Source organism: Bubalus kerabau, chromosome 2 (assembly GCF_029407905.1).
Source record: "Bubalus kerabau isolate K-KA32 ecotype Philippines breed swamp buffalo chromosome 2, PCC_UOA_SB_1v2, whole genome shotgun sequence".
In the NCBI taxonomy this organism is placed as follows: domain Eukaryota; kingdom Metazoa; phylum Chordata; class Mammalia; order Artiodactyla; family Bovidae; genus Bubalus; species Bubalus kerabau.
In genome coordinates this window covers 116,184,222-116,205,213 of record NC_073625.1, presented here as the reverse complement: position 1 = coordinate 116,205,213, position 20,992 = coordinate 116,184,222, and the positions used below count along the sequence as shown (strand labels likewise).

Genomic DNA, 20,992 nt, shown 5'->3' with positions numbered 1-20,992 from the left:
ACTTGAGACAAGTCCCTTGGATAGCAAGGAGATCAAACCACTCAATCCTTAAGGAAATCAACCTTGAATATTCATTGGAAGGAATGATGCTGAAGCTCCAGTGCATTGGCCACCTGATGCAAAAAGCTGACTCATTGGAAAATATCCTGATGCAGACAAGAGGAGAAGGGGGTGATAGAGGATGAAATGATTTGATGTCATCATCGATGCAATGAACAGGAGTTCGTACAAACTCTGGAGATAGTGAAAGACAGGGAATCCTGGCATGATGCAGTCTGTGGGGTTGCAAAGAATCAGACGTGACTTAGCGACAGAACAACAACAACAATGATCATTACTGCAGATAGCATTTTAATTTCAAATTTTGTTTTCACTGATCTTATCCTTACTTCAAAGATGTTTATTTTTTTTTTTTGACTCCCAGAATATTGTTAATAGTAGCGTTAAATATATTTTAATTGGAAATGACCTCTCCTCTTGTGCTATGTTAAAGTAAACATTTATTTGGATGCAGGAGATCTGGTTGAATTCTTTGCCATTATGGTTAAGTGCTGTGTAACCATGGGTATTTAACCTCTTCAACCTCGGTTTCATGATTTTTTTTTTTAATTTATATTTTTAATTGGAGAAAAATTTCTTTTCATTGTTGCGTTGGTTTCTGCTGTACGCTGCCAATCAGCCATATTTATACATATCTTACCTCCCTTTTGAGCCTGCCTCTCATCCCCTCTCCCCATTCCATCCCTCGAAGTCATCACAGAATGCCAAGCTGGGCTTCCTGTATTATATAGCAACTTCTCGCCAGCTATCTGTTTTACACATGATAGTGTGTATATGTTAATTCTGCTTTCTCCATTTGTCCCTCTCTTTTCTTCCCCCACTGTATCTACAGGTCTGTTTTCCAAATCTGTGTTTCTATTCCTTCCTAGCAAATAGATTCATTAATACTGTTTTCTAGATTACAGATTTATGTGTTAATATATGGTATTTGTTTGTCTGTTTCCAACTTACTTACTTCACTTTGTATAACAGTTTTTGGGTTCATCCACCTCACTAGAATTGACTCAAATTTTTTCTTTTGTATGACTAATATTCCATTGTATATATGTACCACATCTTCTTTATCCATTCATCTGTCAATGGGCTTAGGTTGCTTCCATATCCTAGCTATTGTAAACAGGGCGGCTATGAACATTGGGGTACATGTATCTTTTTCAGTTGTGGTCTTTTCAGGGTGTATGCCCAGTAGTGGGATAACTGAGTTATATGGTAGTTTTATTCCAGAGTTTTAAAGTAATCGCCATACTGTTCTCCATAGTGACTGTATCACTTTACATTTCCATCAGTGAAACAACTGACAAAAGATTTATTTCCAAAGTATATAAGCAGCTCATATAGCTCAATACCAGAAAAACAAAGAGCCCAATCAAAAAATGGGCAGAAAACCTAAACACAAACTTCTCCAAAGAAGACTTACAGATGGCCAAGAAACACATGAAAAGATGCTCAGCATCACTCATTATTAGAGAAATGCAAATCAAAACTACAGTGAGGTATCACTTCACACCAGTCAGAATGACCATCATCAAAAATATACAAACAATACATGCTGGAGAGGATATGGAAAAAAGGGAACCCTCTTGCACTGTTGGTGGGAATGTAAATTGATTCAGTTTCATCATTTGTAGATTGGAGACAAACAATAGTCCCTTCCCAGGTAATTGTGTGTGTAGGATTTTCTTTCTTAACCATGTGGATTGACTACACTGATTGTGAAATTTTTAAGATTTTGGCATAATTTTTGGTGAAAGTAGAAATAGAAAATCATTCTAGAAAGACTTGGTTAGGGTAGTTTCTGGGATAGTAGGTTTGAATTTGGAGGGTTTCCTTTCCTCCTCAGGATAGATCTGGTCATGAAAAGTACACTCTTGAGTTCTAATAAATGAATTTTTCAAAGCAGGTAGTGTAAATTAAACAAAGTTTGTCTACTTTGTTACTGAGTCAAAATTCTAAGCGTATTCATAGAAATCTCTTGCCTGAAACAAAGTTTTTTCCTTTCCTATTTTTTTTTAACACTGTTCAGAAAGTATCATTAAATCATAAAAATAAGAACTAACGTAAAAGTAGAATTTGACTGAATACTTTCAAATGTGATTCAATGAAAAATGCTAAAGGCCTTGAAGCATTTTTCCTCTCAGATTCTTAGAGCCATCACGGTTTGGTGGTGGTGGTGATGAGAAACAGCAGGGGGTAGCACAGTAGGTTCTGGAGGCCTGGTTGTGGTGGTGGTTTACTTGCTCAGTTGTGTACTGACTCTTTGTGACCTATGGACTGTAGCCCGCCAGGCTTCCCTGTCCGTGGGATTTCCAAGGCAAGAATACTGTTTCCTTCTCCAGGGGATCTTCTGGATCCAGGGATCAAACCGGAGTGTTCTGCATTGCAGGGAAATTCTTTACGCCTGAGCCACAGACCATTATGAAGGCTTTGGTTCTGCCACTTACTAGTTTTGTAACCTTTGGTCAGTTTTTTCTTCTTTAAAATGTGAATAAATATTAGCACCTACATCATAGATTTGTTTTTTTTTTTTATTGAGTTAATATCTGCAGAGATGTAGCAACATTATTGACCAAAGTCCAAAGCATATACTATTCATTGTATTCTTAAGTGTGGAACCAACATTAAAAGATCACTTCTTCTCTTTTGGAAAAATAACAAAGGGAGAATTAATTGATCCCTGCTTTGATTTTTCCTGTGATAAATTGCTTAGACTTCAGTTATAGCACTTAACACTTTGCATTATCATCACTAACATTATCTGTTGTATGTTTATTTACTCTCCAAGCTAGATTAGGAACTCCTTTGGGAAGAGACCACAGTATTTTAATGCATGTCTTAGAAATCTTAGGTAGTATTGCATATACATATCAGGTGATCAAAAATGTTGATTCAGTTAATGACAGAAATGTCCCAATTAATGACCTGCTGGTAAATGCATTGAAATACTATGGAAGGGTATAGCTAATGGTCCTTGCAAGAAATTTCATTTATTTCTTAATATGTGTTTTGTCTTAATTTGATTATACCTGTGCAAGTGATTATAATCACAGAATAATTAGCCAGCAGAGTCTTAAATCAGAAGAAGTGCTAAGCAGGAATATTCACTCACTCTTTAAGTAGGGGAAGTGGGGCAGGGAAAGAGGAAGATCTTAGCAGCTCACTGGGGTTCGCTTGTGGCTCAGCTGGTAAAGAATCCACCTGCAATGTAGGAGACCTGAGTTTGATTCCTATTTGGGAAGATCCCCTGGAGAAGGGAACGGCTACCCACTCCAGTATTCTGGCCTGGAAATTCCATGGACTGTATAGTCCACGGGATTACAAAGACTTGGACATGACTCAGTGACTTTCACTTTACCTGATCATTAGGTGGTTGTCCAAGTAACTTTATACCGTTCTTTTTGTATTTACAGGGTCTTAGTTTCCAGTCTGGTAGATTCTTTTCCCAGTTCTTAGTGGAGAGGAGTGGCAGAGGGGAAAGAGGGATAGAGACACTTGGAAGGAGAAGTGAAATTGGTAGATGGTGCTAAATAATTTAGGTTTCTAGAGACAGAGACTGTGTGGTCTGTGAGTTAGGGAAAATTGTGCGTTTCCATGGTAGGAAAGGTTGTGATAGGAAAGACATTCCAAAATTTCTGTTTATAGATTTAGACTTTGAGGTTATATTATTCTGTACATCTGGGGGAATGTGTGTATTTAGAAGTGAAACATGTTTCCCTTTCCTTCTTGCTTCACTATTTTTCTTTCTTTCTCTTTTAACATATCTAGTTATAGTTTTTCATGTGTGACAGCTTTAATTTGGGGCTTTCAATAAAACGTGATGCAGGAAAGTAAGTAGACTTTTTGTGAAAATGTTTTCAACAGAATATTAGCATTTCAAAAACATTTGTTCAGCTGTATATGTTACCATTATTATATGATGACGTAAGTAATATCTTGATTGTTGACTTGATATATCCTATGAACTTTAAAAGACTTGTAATGTAATACCAAAGTTTATAATTTGAAGATTTTTTATTTACTGTATATAGATAGAGTTTACCATGCAACTTTATTCCTGTGAACTGTTAGAAATTCTAAACGTTGAATTTAGTAAAGAATGTACAGTGATGAATAGGAATGCAGTGCAGATATAGTTTTGTTTTACTTTACATATTTTTGGTACTGTCTACTACAATAATATAGTTCCATGGCTTTTATCTTTTTGGTGCTAAAGCGATCAGATCAGATCCGATCAGATCAGTCGCTCAGTCGTGTCCGACTCTTTGCGACCCCATGAATCGCAGCACGCCAGGCCTCCCTGTCCATCACCAGCTCCCGGAGTTCACTCAGACTTAGGTCCATCGAGTCAGTGATGCCATCCAGCCATCTCATCCTCTGTTGTCCCCTTCTCCTCCTGCCCCCAATCCCTCCCAGCATCAGAGTCTTTTCCAGTGAGTCAACTCTTCTCATGAGGTGGCCAAAGTACTGGAGTTTCAGCTTTAGCATCATTCCTTTCAAAGAAATCCCAGGGCTCATCTCCTTCAGAATGGACTGGTTGGATCTCCTTGCATTCCAAGGGGCTCTCAAGAGTCTTTTCCAACACCACAGTTCAAAAGCATCAATTCTTTGGCGCTCAGCCTTCTTCACAGTCCAACTCTCACATCCATACATGACCACAGGAAAAACCATAGCCTTGACTAGACGAACCTTTGTAGGCAAAGTAATGTCTCTGCTTTTGAATATGCTATCTAGGTTGGTCATAAGTTTCCTTCCAAGGAGTAAGCGTCTTTGAATTTCATGGCTGCAGTCACCATCTGCAGTGATTTTGGAGCCCAGCAAAATAAAGTCTGACACTCTTTCCAGTGTTTCCCCATCTATTTCCCATGAAGTGATGGGACCGGATGCCATGATCTTCGTTTTCTGAATGTTGAGCTTTAAGCCAACTTTTTCACTCTCCACTTTCACCTTCATTAACAGGCTTTTTAGTTCCTCTTCACTTTCTGCCATAAGGGTGGTGTCAGCTGCATATCTGAGGTTATTGATATTTCTCCCGGTAATCTTGATTCCAGCTTGTGCTTCTTCCAGTCCAGCGTTTCTCATGATATACTCTGCATATAAGTTAAATAAACAGGGTGACAATATACAGCCTTGACGTACTCCTTTTCCTATTTGGAACCAGTCTGTTGTTCCATGTCCAGTTCTAACTGTTGCTTCCTGACCTGCATACAAATTTCTCAAGAGGCAGATCAGGTGGTCTGGTATTCCCATCTCTTTCAGAATTTTCCACAGTTGATTGTGATCCACACAGTCAAAGGCTTTGGCATAGTCAATAAAGCAGAAATAGATGTTTTTCTGGAATTCTCTTGCTGTTTCCATGATCCAGCGAATGTTGGCAATTTGATCTCTGATTCCTCTGCCTTTTCTAAAACCAGCTTGAACATCAGGAAGTTCACGGTTCACATATTGCTGAAGCCTGGCTTGGAGAATTTTGAGCATTACTTTACTAGCGCATGAGATGAGTGCAGTTGTGTGGTAGTTTGAGCATTCTTTGACATTGCCTTTCTTTGGGATTGGAATGAAAACTGCCCTTTCCCAGTCCTGTGGCCACTGCTGAGTTTTCCAAATTTGCTGGCATATTGAGTGCAGCACTTTCACAGCATCATCTTTCAGGATTTGGAATAGCTCAACTGGAATTCCATCACCTCCACTAGCTTTGTTCGTAGTGATGCTTTCTAAGGCCCACTTGACTTCACATTCCAGGATGTCTGGCCCTAGGTGAGTGATCACACCATCGTGATTATCTGGGTCGTGAAGATCTTTTTTGTACAGTTCTTCTGTGTATTCTTGCCATCTCTTCTTAATATCTTCTGCTTCTGTTAGGTCCATACCATTTCTGTCCTTTATCGAGCCCATCTTTGCATGAAATGTTCCTTTGGTATCTCTGATTTTCTTGAAGAGGTCTCTAGTCTTTCCCATTCTGTAGCTAAAGCTATAGAAAATACATATTTAAAAGTAGTTATAGGTAATTGAGAGGAATGGCATATATGCTCTTTTAAATGCTTGGGAACAAAACTTTGAGGCAGGCAATTAAGAGGTTAGTAGAAATAAATTATTTTAAATAGGTTTTTTGTTGTTGTTGTTGATGATGACTAGTTTAGCAAAGCTACTGACTGGCTAAGGGCTAGAAAATGCTGAATTATCAGAAAGGCTGTTGTAATCCCTTGATGAAATTGTGTTAAACGCAACTTTGGATTAATATACTTGGTTGTTTTCTGAAGAGTTATAGTTTATTTGTTCTGCTTTTATTATTATAATTTTATTGATTTGCAAGATATTTATTAAGCCCTAAGAATGTGTTTGGGTTATTATATAAAATGCTTAATTATTTCTGAATAATGGTTATAATTGGCCTGAATTTGTTTCTAATAAAATTTCAGGTTTCAGTCCTCATTACCTCCATTTCATATACTGGGAAAGCATATCGCAGTTGCAGGAAGAAAATTATATATGTCCAATATCGATGCAGTACCAACATAGAGTGTTAACTTTATATTAGTTGCTATAAGATTGATTATAGCATGACATTAAAAAAAATCTGTGGACGATTTTAACGTTATTAAACACCTTTGTCTTGAAAATTTTAAATACTTAACATTTTTGTAGTTTCAAAAGCAAATGTTTTTAATATAATTAGACTTTTGAGATGAGGGAAATGTTACTGTGAGATTTCATCAGGAATAGAACTGTTTGAGTAATTGAGAACATCAACGTACAATTTTAGTGAAGTACATTTTGTGTCCTCCTATTTTAAGTTGTTGATGGTAATTCTAGTTTATTGCCCTGATTTTAAAGAAATCCTAATCCTTAGCTAGAAGTTAAATTTGAAAAAGTCCAATTAGTGCCTGGGTCATTTTTTCATGAAATCATTTAGCACTGATGGATCATTACAGTTGCGCTGTTCTAAGTGAACTAATATTATTTAATCCATGAAAAGACTTTTGTCTGATTTAGCACATTTTGATATAACTGTTATAACTGTTTTATCTGGCTTTAAGAATGTATCTAATCATGATTTTTTTGAGGGGAATAACCTGTATTTTTGTACTTTTACAGGCTAGAGGGAGGAACCAACAGCTTGGAAATTCGACCAAGTGATCTGGCGGGATGGGCATTTTCCTGACCTATTTTGTAGAGGTAATCTAGCACTGTTTTCTTCACTCTTACCTATGATTGATGGCTATATACTTGAACATGAACATACCTGTCACAGCTGTTGGATAGTACTCTGCTTTTCCTGGATAATCCCTTTTCTTTTATACTTAAATATTCCTGCAGTGCAGGAGGCCCTGGTTCGATTCCTGGGTGGGGAAGATCCCTTGGAGAAGGGATAGGCTACCCACTCAAGTATTCTTGGGTTTCCCCGGTGGCTCAGCTGGTAAAGAATCTGTCTGCAGTGTGGGAGACCTGGGTTCCATGCCTGGGTCAGGAAGATCCCCTGGAGGAGGGCGTGGCAACCCACTCCAGTATGCTTGCCCTGTGGACAGAGAGCCTGGCAGTCTATAGTCCATGGGTCACAAAGAGTCAGACACGGCTGAGCGACTAAGCACACAGCACAGCATGAATATTACATATGGATACCATGATATGAACATCTATACATAGGAAATAATTGATGTTATTAGTTCTCTTTGATGAAAACCATTATCTTTTCTCACTTAACAAGATTATCTGCATTTCTCTTTTTTAGGCCCAAAGTCCCTTATATTAGGAAGACCCAAAATCTTCTCCTGTCTTGTTGGGCTATGTTGGTACATGTATTAGACCTGTGCTTTTATCTTTTAAAGTGAAAGAAAATTAAACATGAACAGTATTTAGGGTAATTACATGTGGCACATATTCTCATGTCATTATTAATGATCATAACAGTTCTAAGATTCTCATCTTCACCAGACGCTAGCTCAAATCCAGCTCTTGATCTTGGATTTCCAACTTGTGGAACTGTGAGAAGTAAATGCTTATTTAAGCCACCTGGTCTTGGATATTTTTGTTTTAGCAAGGAGCCTGTTCTTAATCCATGTGTATCCATGTAATCTGCCTCTTGAGAAATTTGTATGCAGGTCAGGAAGCAACAGTTAGAACTGGGCATGGAACAACAGACTGGTTCCAAATAGGAAAAGGGGTATGTCAAGGCTGTATATTGTCACCCTATTTATTTAACTTCTATGCAGAGTACATCATGAGAAACGCTGGGCTGGAAAAAGCACAAGCTGGAATTAAGATTGCCGGGAGAAATAACCTCAGATACGCAGATGACACCACTCTTATGGCAGAAAGTGAAGAGGAACTAAAAAGCCTCTTAATGAAGGTGAAAGTGGAGAGTTGGCTTTAAAAAAGAAAAAAAAAAGTTTGCTTAAAGCTCAACATTCAGAAAACAAAGATCATGGCATCCGGTCCCATCACTTCATGGGAAATAGATGGGGAAACAGTGGCAAGAGTGTCAGACTTTATTTTGCTGGGCTCCAAAATCACTGCAGATGGTGACTGCAGCCATGAAATTCAAAGACGCTTACTCCTTGGAAGGAAAGGATGACCAACCTAGATAGCATATTCAAAGGCAGAGACATTACTTTGCCAACAAAGGTTTGTCTAGTCAAGGCTATGGTTTTTCCTGTGGTCATGTATGGATGTGAGAGTTGGACTGTGAAGAAGGTTGAGCGCCGAAGAATTGATGCTTTTGAACTGTGGTGTTGGAGAGGACTCTTGAGAGTCCCTTGGACTGCAAGGAGATCCAACCAGTCCATCCTAAAGGAGATGAGCCCTGGGATTTCTTTGGAAGGAATGATGCTAAAGCTGAAACTCCAGTACTTTGGCCACCTCATGTGAAGAGTTGACTCATTGGAAAAGACTCTTATGCTGGGAGGGATTGGGGGCAGGAGGAGAAGGGGATGACAGAGGATGAGATGGCTGGATGGCATCACTGACTCGATGGACGTGAGTCTGAGTGAACTCCGGGAGTTGGTGATGGACAGGGAGGCCTGGCGTGCTGCGATTCATGGGGTCACAAAGAGTCGGACACGACTGAGCGACTGATCTGATCCATGCTATACGCCTGGATGATCACAGTGAACATTCCTCTGGCCTTCAGTTCAGTTCAGTTCAGTTTAGTTCATTCGCTCAGTCATGTCCGACTCTTCCCAACCCCATGAATTGCAGCACGCCAGGCCTCCCTGTCCATCACCAATTCCTGGACTTCACTCAAACTCACGTCCATCGAGTGGTGATGCCATCCAGCCATCTCATCCTCTGTCGTCCCCTTCTCCTCCTGCCTCCAATCCCTCCCAGCATCAGAGTCTTTTCCAATGAGTCAACTCTTCGCATGAGGTGGCCAAAGTACTGGAGTTTCAGCTTTAGCATCAGTCCCTCCAATGAACACCCAGGACTGATCTCCTTTAGGATGGACTGGTTGGATCTCCTTGCAGTCCAAGGCACTCTCAAGAGTCCTCTCCAACACCACAGTTCAAAAGCATCAATTCTTCGGTGCTAAGCTTTCTTCACAGTCCAACTCTCATATCCATACATGACTACTGGAAAAACCATAGCCTTGGCTAGACGGACCTTTGTTGGCAAAGTAATGTCTCTGCTTTTGTATGCTGTCTAGGTTGGTCATAACTTTCCTTCCAAGGAGTAAGCATCTTTTAATTTCATGGCTGCAGTCACCATCTGCATTGATTTTGGAGCCCAGAAAAATAAAGTCGGACACTCTTTCCACTGTTGCCCTATCTATTTCCCATGAAGTGATGTGACCAGATGCCATGATGTTCGTTTTCTTAATGTTGAGCTTTTAGCCAATTGTTTCACTCTCCTGTTTCACTTTCATCAAGAGGCTTTTTAGTTCCTCTTCACTTTCTGCCATAAGGGTGGTGTCATCTGCATATCTAAGGTTATTGATATTTCTCCTGGCAATCTTGATTCCAGCTTGTGCCTCCTCCAGTCCAGCGTTTCTAATAATGTACTCTGCATAGAAGTTAAATAAGCAGGGTCACAATATACAGCCTTGATGTACTCCTTTTCCTATTTGAAACAAGTCTGTTGTCCCATGTCCGGTTCTAACTGTTGCTTCCTGACCTGCATATAGGTTTCTCAAGAGGCAGGGTCGGTGGTCTGGTATTCCCATCTCTTTCAGAATTTTCTACAGTTTATTGTGATCCACACAGTCAAAGGGTTTGGCATAGTCAATAAAGCAGGCAATGGCACCCCACTCCAGTACTCTCGCCTGGAAAATCCCATGGACGGAGGAGCCTGGTAGGCTGCAGTCCATGGGATTGCTAAGAGTCGGACACGACTGAGCGACTTCACTTTCACTTTTCACCTGAATGCATTGGAGAAGGAAGTGGCAACCCACTCCAGTGTTCTTGCCTGGAGAATCCCAGGGACAGAGGAGCCTGTTGGGCTTCCGTCTTTGGGGTCGCGCAGAGTCGGACACGAATGATGCGACTTAGCAGCAGCAGCAGATGTTTTTCTGGAACTCTCTTGCTTTTTCTATGATCCAGCAGATGTTGACAATTTGATCTCTGGTTCCTCTGCCTTTTTTAAAACCAGCTTGAACATCTGGAAGTTTATGGTTCACTTATTGCTGAAGCCTTGCTTGGAGAATTTTGAGCATTACTTTACTAGCGTGTGAGATAAATGCAGTTGTGCGGTAGTTTGAGCATTCTTTGGCATTGCCTTTCTTTGGGATTGGAATGAGAACTGACCTTTTCCAGTCCTGTGGCCCCTGCTGAGTTTTCCAAATTTGCTGGCATATTGAGTGCAGCACTTTCACAGCATCATCTTTGAAGATTTGAAAGAGCTCAACTGGAATTCCATCACCTCCATTAGCTTTGTTCGTAGTGATGCTTTCTAAGGCCCACTTGACTTCACATTCCAGGATGTCTGGCCCTAGGTGAGTGAGCACACCATCATGATTATCTGGGTCGTGAAGCTCTTTTTTGTACAGTTCTCCTGTGTATTCTTCTTGCCACCTCTTCTTAATATCTTCTGCTTCTGTTAGGTCCATACCATTTCTGTCCTTTATTGAGCTCATCTTTGCATGAAATGTTCCCTCTGCCCTTAAGGATGGACATTTCATTGATTCAACCAAAGGCAATTATGTTGAATGAGAAACATAACTCTTTATTTCCCCTGGGTTTGGAGCTGTGAAGTTACAAGCTTCTCCTGCCACTACAGTGAAGATTTGCCCAAGAATAGACCAATATAGAGAAAAACAGCATCAAGACATGGCAAAACCAGGTGCTGATATAAGTCCTTAGATCCACCTGTGGTTGGAGTCTTCTTGGTTGTGTCAGCCAGTAAATCCCACTTTTAACTACTTTCTGTTCTGTTACTTGAAACCAAAAGAGTCCTGATTAATATGTAGAATGAGGGTAATGACTTGATGGTGACTTAATAAATTGGAACCTTTATAATTATGCATTTGTGTTTGAATAAATGCATATGTCGTAAAAAAAATTCTACGATTCTCATAAATTTTGTTTTGAGGATTCTTTTAAAATGAAGATGTGAAAATATTAGCAGTTTTAATGGTCATATTTTAAGATTTCATTTAACATTTTTTACTTCTTTCTTAGGTTTATTATAAGAGGAATAGACACTTAAGCTGTAGAGAATGTTATAAAAAAATTTAAAAAGGCTCTCCTCATTCCCATTCACTGTTAACATTTGTGTGTGTATGTATCATTCCATATATCTTCCATACATGTGTATATGTATACATATATTTACATAATCAGTATAAAAATGAAATCACAGCATACATATTGTTTAGCAAAAATACCGTTTTTGTTGTTAATTTCTGTACCTTTGCATATAATCCTTCTCATTTCATTCTATGTAATATTCCAATATGTTGATGTACCATAATTATTTTAACTAGCCTCCTATTTATGAATATTTAGGGGTTTTTTTGTAGTATTAAATGGGAATATAGTGAATATTCTTGGATACATTTTTGCACATGTTTAAAAATACTTTTGCAGTATAAATTCCTAAGGAAAAAATTGTTGGGTCAAAAAGTGTGTACATTTAATAATTTGTGGTTGACTTGCCTAACTAAAAAGGTGGTCCCTACATCAGTAGTGTGGGAAAATGGGGATCTCTCTATCTCTTTGATGATACTAGCTAGTGTCAAACTTTTTAATGTTTGTCAGGTTTTTGTTAGTATTGATTTTCAAAATTTCATTATGAGTTTCAGCATTTTTTCCCCATTGTTATTGGCCATATGTATATTTTCAGTGATCTTTTTGGTCATGTGTTTGGTCATGTGTTACTCAGTTTTTGCTTATCTTTTGATTTTGCTTTTACCTTGTAGACATTTTAATTTTGTGTGATTGAATTTAGTTATCTTTTTATTCATGGTCAAGGGTAGGGGAGGCGGTTTCCTGTGTAAGGTTTAAAAGGTCTTTACCACTGATTGTAGGACTCATTTTTCCTTCCATATTGTAACATCTCTGAAAGACATGAATTTTTGTCTTGTCATAGTTTGGCATGGTTTTTTTCTTAGTAACATAAAATAGTGTTTCTTAGAATTGGTAGTTTTAGATTCAGTGAACTTGAAAAATTGTATGGGTTTTCTATTTTTATGGTTTAAATTGTTTAAAATCTTTTTGATTTATATTGAATATTTTTGGTATAAGCAGTAAATGGAGAGATCAGCTTTACTGTTTTCCAGATGGCTAACCATTTGTCCTCATTCCAGTTATTGAATGATACGTTTCTTTTCTACATATTTGAAATGCCACATTTATCATATACTGAATTTCCATGTTTTTGGGGAAGGCAGAGTCTGTTTCTGAAATCATTTCTGTTCATTTCATCTGCCTGCTTGTTTTTTGTGCTGATAGTTCTGAGAATTCTATAAAGGAACTGCTTAGAAACTCAATTTTACATAAATGATTTTTTATTAGAATTAATAGAATTAGGGCTATTGAAGAAAAGGTGTATGTTCACCATAACAACTAAAAAGATAAAATGCCTGTGATAAATCTAACTTGAAAAAAAAAGTTTAAACTACTGAGGGATAGGAAAGAAAATACGATTAATTCAAATTTTTGATAGATATGATCGAAAGTTGTCATTTCACTATAGAAATATAATTGATTTTTCTTTATTGATCTAATCTCTTGTGGCCTTGCTGAACTGCTTATTATTATTAGTCCTTGTAACTTTTTTTGTGGATTTATTAGGAAATTTCTACATATGAAATCACATCACTAGAGGTTTATTTCTTGTTTTCTAATTTAGATGTCTTTGCTTAATTGGTTGGTTGATTTTGCCTACTTGGTTTTACTAGTTAGAACCTGTAGTACAGTGTTGAATAGAAGCGGTGAAAATGTACATTCTGGTTTTTAGGAGGATAGCGTTCAGTGTTTAACCATTAAACATGATATTAGGTTTTTTGTAGATACCTTTTATCAGTTTGAGGAGGTTCTCTTCTGGTCTTAGTTTGTTTAGATTTTTTTGGTCATGAGTAAATGTTGAATTTTGTCAAGATCTTTCTTTTATGTTTATTGAGATAGCCATGTAGCTTTTGTCCTTTATTCTTTTAATATGGTGTATTATATTAATTGATTTTCAGATGTTAAACTAGCCTTGCTTTCATGGGATAAATGTTACTTGGTCTTGGTGTATAGGCCTTTTTTTAAAATCCGTTGCTAGATTCAGTCTGCTAATACCTTGTAAGCATATTGTATCTGTTGATGAGAGACACTGGAGTGTAGTTTTCATCTGATGTCTTTGTATCAACTCTAGCCTTACTGATGAAGTCGGAAGATGTACCCTCTCCCTTTTTTTCATGAAGGAGTTTATGAAGGATCGGTGTTTCCTCTGTAAATATTTGATAGAATTCATCAGCGAAGCCATTTCTTTTGAGGGGGCTTTTTAAATACTAAGTCTGTTTGTTCAGATTTTTCTGTTTCCTCTTTAGTTAATGTGTCAGTAGCATGTGTCTTTTAAGAAGTTTTATAAAAGTTGTTTAATTTCTTGGCACTTATTTGTTTATAGTATTCCTTCCCTTATAAGCTTTAAATTTTTGTGAGGTCAGTGTTAATATCCCTTCTTTCATTTCTAATTTTGTTAGCTTTTCTTTTTTCTTTTTTTTTTTTAATTTATTTTTAATTGGAGGATAATTGCTTTATAATGTTGTGTTGATTTCTGCCATATGACAGCATGAATCAGCCATAAGTGTGTGTGTGTGTGTCCTGGTTTTTTTTCTCTTTTCTGTAGGTCAGTTTTCGTAAAAGTTTGTAAATTTTGAGTGTTTTTAAAAGAACCAAGTTTTTCTCTATTTTTCTGTTTTGTATTTCATGTATTTCTGCTCTAAATTTTGAATATTTTTTTCAGCTTGCTTTATGGTTTAGTTTGCTCTTTTTCTGGTTTATTGAAATGGAATCATGTCATTGATTTGAGATTCCACTTTTTTTCAAATATATAAAAGTATATCATTCCTTCTCAGTACTGCTTTAGCTGCATCCCATTAATTTTGGTATGTTTGTTTTATTTATTCAGTTAAAAGTATTCACTAACATCTCTTTTAATTTCTTCTTTGAGGTATGTACTATTCAGAATTGTGAAGTTTAATTTTCAAATACTTGATAATTTTCCAGTTGATAGCTACTTAATTCTAATTTAGTTGATATCTACTTAAATTTTCTTATGGTTGGAAAACATTGTATGACTTAAGTCCTTTTACATTTTTAAGGCTTGTTTAATGGTCTAGCCTTTGATCTGTCCTGAAGAGTGTGTGCTTGGAAATTATTTTTTATGTTGTTATTGGAGTTTTGTATATATGCCAGCTAGGTCTAATCGACTGAGTGTGTTGTTCTGTTTTCAGGTTTTCTGTATCTTTGTTAATTTGCTGTTTTTATTCTATCAATTATTTAGAGTGTAGTATTGAAATCTCCAGTGATAATTTGTTGAATTTTCTGTTTTCTTTTTAATAATATTGTTTCATTATTTTAGGGTTTATAATTGTTACAATACTTTATTGACTATCATTAGAAAGAGATATCTTTCTTCATCTTTAGTATTTGTCTTAAAGTCTGTTTTGTCTAATTCTAATGTAACCACTCCACCTATCTTATGGTTACTCTTGCCATGGGGGTGGGAGTGGGGTGTGTGTTGGGGGTGTGTGTCCGTCCTTGTTCCCCATCTTTTTTCTTTCAGTCTTGAATTTAAAGTATGTCTCTTGCTGGCAGTACATGGTTGAATCTTGTGTTTTTTTGTCCAGTCTGACAGGCTCTACCTTTCCATTGGGCTGTTGAGACATTCATATTTAATTATGGACTTTGTTGGATTTCCATTTGCCATTTGCTTTATGTATATCTCATGGGTTTTGTTTCTCAGTGCTTCCTTACTGCCTTTTGAATTAAATGTCTTTTAGTATGCCATATTAGTTACTCTGTTGGTGTTTTTTCTAAATATAATTTAAGATATTTTCTTTGTGGTTGCTATGATATTTACATTATACATTTTAACATTAAATAGACCACCTGATCTGCCTCTTGAGAAATTTGTATGCAGGTCAGGAAGCAACGGTTAGAACTGGACATGGAACAACAGACTGGTTCCAAATAGGAAAAGGAGTTCGTCAAGGCTGTATATTGTCACCCTGTTTATTTAACTTATATGCAGAGTACATCATGAGAAACGCTGGACTGGAAGAAACACAAGCTGGAATCAAGATTGCCTGGAGAAATATCAATAACCTCAGATATGCAGCTGACACCACCCTTATGGCAGAAAGTGAAGAGGAACTCAAAAGCCTCTTGATAAAAGTGAAAGTGGAGAGTGAAAAAGTTGGCTTAAAGCTCAACATTCAGAAAACGAAGATCATGGCATCCGGTCCCACCACTTCATGGGAAATAGATGGGGAAACAGTGGAAACAGTGTCAGACTTTATTTTTGGGGGCTCCAAAATCACTACAGATGGTGAGTGCAGCCATGAAATTCAAAGACGCTTACTCCTTGGAAGGAAAGTTATGACCAACCTAGATAGCATATTCAAAAGCGGAGACATTACTTTGCCAACAAAGGTCTGTCTAGTCAAGGCTATGGTTTTTCCTGTGGTCATGTATGGATGTGAGAGTTGGACTGTGAAGAAGGCTGAGCGCCGAAGAATTGATGCTTTTGAACTGTGGTGTTGGAAAAGACTCTTGAGAGTCCCTTGGACTGCAAGGAGATCCAACCAGTCCATCCTAAAGGAGATCAGCCCTGGGATTTCTTTGGAAGGAATGATGCTACAGCTGAAACTCCAGTACTTTGGCCACCTCATGCGAAGAGTTGACTCATTGGAAAAGACTCTGATGCTGGGAGGGATTGGGGGCAGGAGGAGAAGGGGACGACAGAGGATGAGATGGCTGGATGGCATCACTGACTCGATGGACGTGAGTCTGAGTGAACTCCGGGAGTTGGTGATGGACAAGGAGGCCTGGCGTGCTGCGATTCATGGGGTCGCAAAGAGTCGGACACGACTGAGCAATTAAATAAACTTGTTTAATAGTGACACTGAGTCAGTATCAGTAAAATATAGAAACTTCGCTCAGTATAGCTCCATTTTCTGCTTCCTCTATTTTGCCACTGAGGTGAAATGAAGTGAAGTGAAGTTGCTCAGTTGTGTCCAACTCTTTGCAACCCCATGGACTGTCGGCTACCAGCCTCCTCCGTCCATGGAATTTTCCAGGCAAGAGTACTAGAATGGGTTGCCATTTCCTTCTCCAGGGTATCTTCCCAACCCAGGGATTGAACTCGGGTCTCCCGCATTGCAGGCAGACATTTTACTATCTGAGCCACCAAAGAAGTCAATTATGTTTTGCCACTGTTGCTATATATATATATAACATCCATATATGCCATAAACCTGGCAATACAGTGTTAAAAATATTGCTTTATATATACTTATGTCTTTTAAAGATGTTAAGAGAAGAAATGAGAAAAACGTATTTATAGTCTTCTAGCTTAACCCACATATTTACCATTTCTGGTGTTCTTTTCTTCCTGTGTATTTTAAGTGTGGTGTCATTTCCTTTCAACCTGATAGACTTGTTTTAGTATTTCTTGTATGGCATGTTTGTAAAAAATTCTCTGTCTTTGTTCATCTGAGACAGTGTTTATTATGCCTTTATTTTGAAGGGTAGTTTTGTTGCCTTCTTGGTTGACAGGTTTTTTTCTTTTAGCACTTTCAGAATGTGATTCCTCTGTCTTCTGGCCTCTGTTGTTGTTGATTGAAAGTCAGCTGTTAGTAAATTTCTGAGTTAGAGCTCAGGAAAAGCCTGCTGAATTTATGTTGCAAGCATTACTTAACACAGTGTAAGGATGAAAAGACAGCAAAAATATCTTCTTACTTTCTCATCCCCTCATTGTAACAAAGCCCTTAACTGGGAGAACCTTATTCCCCTCTCTTTCCTCTTCCTCCTCCACTTCCCACTTACCATCACCTTATAATATTCAGAGAGCACTTGGATTATGGGTCTGACTAGAGAAATGCTTTCAGATAATCATTAGCCCACATCTCCAGTAGATCAGATCAGTCGCTCAGTCGTGTCCGACTCTTTGCGACCCCATGAATCGCAGCACGCCAGGCCTCCCTGTCCATCACCAACTCCCGGAGTTCACGGGATGGAGTTGTAAAGTGCTTTTATAATACAGTATTATTGTTAAAGGAAAAAAAAAAAAGAAAGCTGTTAATCATGTTGATGGTTCTCTGCTATACTGAGTAATTTTTCTCCTTATGCTTGCATGATTTTTTTCCTTGTGTTTGTTCTTAACAGTTTTGACTATGATGTGTCTAGGTGTCTATCTTTGTAATTATTCTCCGTGAGATTCATTGAACTTCTAAGACCTATAGATGTGATTTCTACTGAAAAATCTAATTTGGGAGGTTTTTGGTTGATGTTTTATTAAAAAAAAACCTTATTTCCTGCCCTTACTCTCCTCTCCTTTGGAACTTCAGAAATGTTGGTAAGTTGGTTGCTGAGGCTCTGTTCAATTTTCTACAACTTTTCTTTCTTCACTGTCCTTCAGATTGGATATTTTCTACTGATATATCTTCAAGGTCATAGATTTTCTTCTGCCGTCTTGAATCGTGTAGTGAAGTTTTTGTTTTAGTTATTTTACTTTTCGGCTTCAGAGTTTCCATATGGTTCTTTTACATAAATGCTGTACCCTTACTGAAAATTTTTTTATTTGTTGATTGTTTTCATAATTAAACATTAAAGATGGGGTCAGTTAAAATTTTTAACATGTTTATAATGGATATTTTGAAATCTTTGCTTAAACCAACATCTGGGGATACTCAGAAACCATTTGTAGCAGTTGCTATTTTTTATTAATGTGGGTCACATTTTTCTTCCCTCCTGTCCTTCCTTTCTCCCTCCCTCCTTTCCTTCCTTTCTTCCTCCCTCCTCTCCTTTCCTTTCCTTTCTTCCTTCCTCATCTTATAATTTATTGTTGAAAACTGGGCATTTTAGATAACATATTGGAGTAATTTCAGATTGTGACTCCCCCATCCCTACCTGCTTAGGTTATTGTTACTGTTGTCATTTTGGTATTATTTATATCTAATACAATCCTACTGAAATTTTTTTATTTTGAATAAAAGTTTATCCGCTAAAATAGACATGCATGAGTGAATATCCGAGAAAATTCTGAAATGAAAGGGTACTGAGAGGTAAATAACTTTGTCAGAATTTAAACTTAAAAAAAATATGGATACAGTGTTGAAATGTTTTAAAAAGTGAATTAGTGTTTTACTTTCTGAAGTATGCTTCCCTGATGGCTCAGACGGTAAAGAATCTGTCTACAATTCAGGATACCTGGGTTTGATCGTTGGGTTGAGAAGATCCCTGGAGGAGGAAATGGCAACCCACTCCAGTATTCTTGCCCGGAGAATCCCATGGACAGAGGAGCCCGGTGGGCTAGAGTCCATGGGGTCGCAGTCAGACACGACCGAGTGGCTAACACTTTCCCTTTTTCTGAAGTACAAAGATGGACTTATTACTGGTATGTTTTAGGTGAGAAAGACTGTTCTTCTTGCCTTTGCACCACTGTAAAAACAAATCTAAAATCATAGGATGTATCATACACCGTCTGGTCTCAGAGCTTCCTGTGGAGGAGTAAATACAAACTATTCTTTATAGATAGGTAATGTTTTTAAAGACCTCTATGGTAGGAAACTCCATAACCTCTTTAGTGTATTTAGTCTATGCTGAGAAATATTCACTGATAGGAAGTTTTCTTCTTGTATATAGCTTATGATCTTCATTTCTATTTTTGAGGGGTGTGGTATGCAGTCTTCTATTCTCATCTTCTGTCAGCTTTTCTTCTCAGATGACCTTGCTGATTGTATTTCTGTAGCTATTTCATGATTTTAGAACTCTTAATTTTTTTCTATTGTAAATACATGGGCACTCTGTGTAGGACTAGTTCTATTTGTTGTTTGTAAGGCCTAAGATTGTATTTGCTTCTCTCTTTACTTCATAGCCTTTACAAAGCAGATACAGTGTTATGAAGTGATTTTTTAAATCACTTATTTTCTCTCTTGTGAATGTTTAGGTCTGTAACTTTCTGAATTTTCTTCAATATCCCATGTCTCTGAAGTTGTTCATCCCAGATCTAGGCAAATTATTCTGTACAAGGCCAGGATTATTGCAGTTACTCCTCATCACTGTTATATTTTCCCAGTTTCAGATTTAAAAACAAGTCATTGCACTGTTTATTCAGACATAGTTTACTATTTACAAAGAGTGATCACTTCATTATGCATGTGAGTTTGTCCATGTTGTATTTGTACAGTATTTTTTCTCTTCGTAAGTAATGTGTTTTTTGTTTGTTTGTTTTTTTTTTGTAGGAATTGGATGGCATAAGCAATTGAGGTGGTACTGAGGGTTTCTGAAGTCTATGAAAGGTAGAAACTCAACCATGATTTCTTTTTCAACTCTACAGCATTCCCTTCCTTGAAGTCTTCATTTTTACATTAGTCTCAGGTAACTTCAGTACTTAACTTTTCATAATCATGAATAAGTAAATTTTTCTAATATAGAACTTTTTTTTTTTGGCTGCTGGATTTTCATGTTGAGTTTGTGTAATAGTTTCTTTATGTTGTGTTTATATCTGGAAGAAACTTGGGATTTAATTTTTTTTTTTTTTTTTGAGAAAACAGGACTAAGAGAAAATTGATGAATAAAGATATAGTTTTGGGTTTTAAGTTTAACACAGGAAGATCTGTGTAGCTTATTATGTAATCTTAGATGAAATTTAAGTGGGAAGGTGTTTCCTTCTTTAACCCTTTTTCTCAGCAGGCTATTTCGCATTTTTCACCCATCTGTCATCAACACATACACACCCACATTAAGTTTTCCAGAATTTCCAGGAAAGCTATTTTCATACATTGGAAAATTAGATCTGTTAATCAAAGTTAATGGTGTTTGGCATACAATTTTTTAAATGTGAAAGGACATACTAGTTACTGTACATTCTTTCATATTGTATGTTTGTTTATGCCAATATAAGGAAGCAATCATGTAGATAATTTAATAATCATTTATACTAAGTATATTGGTTAAAATTTAGACTTTTCAACTGTAACAGGTGCTTAAAATGGTAGAAATATATTTATGTTTATTTGAAAAGTCCATATAAACAAATTCAGGATTGTCTGGAAGCTCCAGAATCATGACCTATGTCTTAGTCTTGCTTTGCTGTTCTTAATATGTGCCTTCTGTCTTGTGGTCCAAGAAGGTACCATCATGCCTGCCAATAGAAAGAAGGAAAAGGGAAGAACATTCCTTTTCCCTTTAGGAGAGTTATGTATATCATTTCTATTCATATCCCATTGACTGTAACTGTCACATGACCACAGCCAGCTGCAAGGAAGGCTGGAAAACGAGTCTTATCTAGGATCTAG

General features: G+C 37.3%; 1 protein-coding gene across 10 annotated transcripts in view; it reads left to right on the top strand.

The window, feature by feature from the left end:
• ZNF148 (zinc finger protein 148) overlaps window positions 1–20,992 on the top strand; it is a 147,837-nt gene that overhangs the window by 31,263 nt on the left and 95,582 nt on the right. For 9 of the 10 annotated variants that reach the window (XM_055568483.1, XM_055568478.1, XM_055568477.1 and 6 more), the window contains exons 2-3: window positions 7,150–7,230; window positions 19,937–20,072. The gene's annotated coding sequence lies outside the window, so the exon portion shown is untranslated. Of the gene's footprint in view, window positions 1–7,149; window positions 7,231–8,264; window positions 8,402–19,936; window positions 20,073–20,992 lie in introns of all 10 variants that reach the window. The other variant, XM_055568481.1, reaches the window with a different exon arrangement.